A 3,288-nucleotide genomic window follows, 5' to 3' on the forward strand; every position below is an offset into this window, starting at 1 on the left:
GTTTGTTTTCATTATTCATGATTATTCCTTAATTTTTTGGATGAAATTATTTTTAGCAGATTTAAAAGATTTTCATGAAATATTAGTTGAAGAGTTTGAAGTTTTATTTTGTTTGGGTTTAACTTTTTAGTATAGCCTAGTTGTACCTCTGTGGCCAAAGGTCAGTATATTCCAAATTTTTCTATATTCTGGGTCAGTGACTTTCGGGAATTTTATTGGTATTTCAAATTAGATTAAATGTATTTTGAATGACAAGGAATTTTGTGAATGGTAGAGCAAGTTTCTCTACTCCAATACATCTTACTCCAGTTCATTGCTTTTTGTATAATCTCTTAATTCACAGATTTGTAAATCAGCCTATTCAATAAATTTTGCCTGTATTTCAAGCACTTGAGAAGTAATTAGTGTCCGAAATGTGAGTCACACAAAATTGAAATTCAATTGAGTTGGACTGACAAATCTGCTGCAAAACAGCTGGTGTGAACCAGCTGTAATTCACCTAAAACTAAATCCAAACCACAACTTCAACAGCAAGCACACAACCCTTAAAGACATTTGAAACCATTCCATATAACCTAATTTGCTATTAAATTTTAAAAACCAATTATATATTTTTTTTATTTTGGTCCATACAGTATAGTCAATTGAGTTAATCATTCTCCTTACTTCATAAACTATTGTCATCATTGACCCAAACAAGGTCATTCTCATGCTTTATTTTATACAGTCTGCCTTCATCTTCAGTACTACAACCATTTCCTGCCTTCACAGGGACTCATTCTAATGTGTTTGCTCTATGTCCTCAAAATGCAGGTATCCTCAGTAGTGTTTTGCATATTTGTAATGAGGAACTTAGTCTCCAGCTGCTGGGAATTGTGCTAGAATAAGGTCCTCAGCCACCAACCGTCATTAGGAATGTTCTCAACTAGAAAAAACTACCAGTGACCAATCGTCCAGTTGAGAGGATACAAATGACTGGTCCCTTTACCCCTATTCTGGGTCAGCTCTGAGGAGCTAACCCAGCTTCAGTGTTCCCTGCGGGGCTAGCTTTGGAGCAGCAATGCAGCTCATGTCTAATGCTCCCTCCCCACCTCCTTCCACAGATGCTGGGCTCACCAGCACTTTCTAATAAATGTCTTGCATGTTAACCTTAAGCTGAGAGTCTGTTACCCAAAGATTTCAACTGTGTCACCTGCCAATATTTAGTATTATCTTCCTGTATAGTATTTGCCATCCTGCTGTATGTAAAGTAGAATCTTGGTGTTTTATTTTAAATTTGCATTGCTTTGATTATTAGTAAATTTGAACATCTCTTTATATGCTTTTTAACCATTAGGGCTTTCCCTTCTGTGAATTGCCTGTCTGTATCCTTTGCCTATTTTACCACTTATACTATACATTTTATAATACAGAATTGTTGATGAATTGATAATTTAGTGAGCTGGCCATTCATTCAGCAGCTTGGTTTTAGCAATTTGGCTTTCAGCAAATTAGCTTTCAGTGGATTCCATAAAATCTTTTTGACTAATTGAAAAATTTGGTGAATTAAGTGAATCGATCATTTGGCAAATTGAATTTTGTTTAATTGACTTAAAGTAAATTGGTTTTTGGTAAATTGGCCTGCATCTACAAAGGACTTCTACAGTGCTGACTCTCCATAACAACCTTCCCGGAGAACTTTCCATGAGGTCTGTAGACCTCTCCAATGACAGGGAGAATGGACACAGAAGATCCCTGCCTCTTATGACCAAAACCCCCTGTTGTCCTGCTGTTCTTCCTCCTCTTCCCCTTTCTACTCATATCTGATCACTATGCTCCTCCAGTCAATAGCCTTCAGTAGTTTCTATTATGGCACAAGATGCCCCTTGCCATGTGACCTTGTCCATCTATTTTTGCTCCCTCCCTTGCCTTGCCAGCAATAACATGCTCAATATTACCTACATTCAACCATGTCTACTCTTCCTCAGACCCAACATTTTTCCCAGTACAGAGAAAATGTTTGAAAGGGCTGACTAGAGCCTTTGTCCCCACTTATTGCTTTATATTCTCTGCTCAACCTATTTTTAATAGATTCCATTCTCAGTGCCCACTGAAACTGCTTTTGTGAAGTGCCCAATGGCCTCCATAAAGTAGCATTCGGTAGTCGACTGCCCTTAGCTTACCTAACCTTCGGCCATATATTTTCAACACAACTTCTTGTTCCTCTTGAGAACAAGCTCTTGGCCTCTGTGATACCACAGTCTCTCAGTTTTTCCTTCAAATTTCCTAATTCTTCTTTCTTTTTGTGGATGTCTCTTTCTCTGCTAAATATCTAATACAGAAGCTCTCCAGGGCTTGAAGATGGGGCCCTTCTACTTCTCTATCTATTATGGAATAAGCTCCCTAGATCTTATAGAATACCATGATCTTAATACTATCTTTATGTATTATTCACTTTGTCCACAAACCAAGCTCATTCTCACATTTGAACTTGTGTGTTAGCTGTTTCCCAGCCTGGCACACCCCCTGCCCCCTCTGCCCATCCTCATCTTTGCATGTTTGGCTCCTTCATGTCATTCATCTATGATTTTAAATGTCATCTCCTCAGAGAGGCCTCCTCTGACTATTCAATTTAAGCTGCCCACCACTCTTTAACATACCACACCATTTTAACTCTCTACTCAGTGTTTATGATTTTGTTTTTTTGTTATTTATTTCTTACTTTCTGTCTACCCCAGAAAGAATATAAATCCCCATGTCAGTACAGACTATATCTGTCTTGTCAGGCAATCAATCAATCAATCTATCAATCTATCAACCTACTTTATTTATTTATTTAATTTATTTATTTTTTATTTTTTAGGTGAGGCAACCCTTGGTTGATCTCACAGATTGCAAGGACCTTGTCAGCTTACAATCCCTTATTTTTTATTTTTGATGCCTACAACACCTAGTCTTCTTAGGTGGTCTCCCCTCCAAGTACTAACCAGGCCCGACCCTGCTTAGCTTACGAGATCAGACGGGATCGGGCTTGTTCAGGGAAGTGTGGCCGTAGACTCGATCTACTTTAAAACACATTGGCATATATAGTTTGATGTTTTAACATGCCACCTAAGTTAAGCGATATACAACTATAGCTCACGCTACTGATATTTTTGCCAGAATTCAGAGTCCAGGAAAAACCAGCAAGCACACTAATTTGGAATTCTAATATTCTATACCTTAGAGCAGCTCTGTCCAATAGAAATACAATGTAAGCCATATATTTAATATTAACTTTGCTAACAGCCATGTTTAAAAAGTTAAGGA

The 3,288-nt window shown here is 37.7% G+C and overlaps 1 pseudogene; it reads right to left on the reverse strand.

The window, feature by feature from the left end:
* Positions 1–2,917: 2,917 nt before the first annotated feature.
* LOC111741388 lies at positions 2,918–3,036 on the reverse strand (annotated as a pseudogene).
* Positions 3,037–3,288: the final 252 nt, after the last annotated feature.

This window comes from Pteropus vampyrus, unplaced genomic scaffold, assembly GCF_000151845.1.
Source record: "Pteropus vampyrus isolate Shadow unplaced genomic scaffold, Pvam_2.0 Scaffold77, whole genome shotgun sequence".
NCBI lineage: Eukaryota > Metazoa > Chordata > Mammalia > Chiroptera > Pteropodidae > Pteropus > Pteropus vampyrus.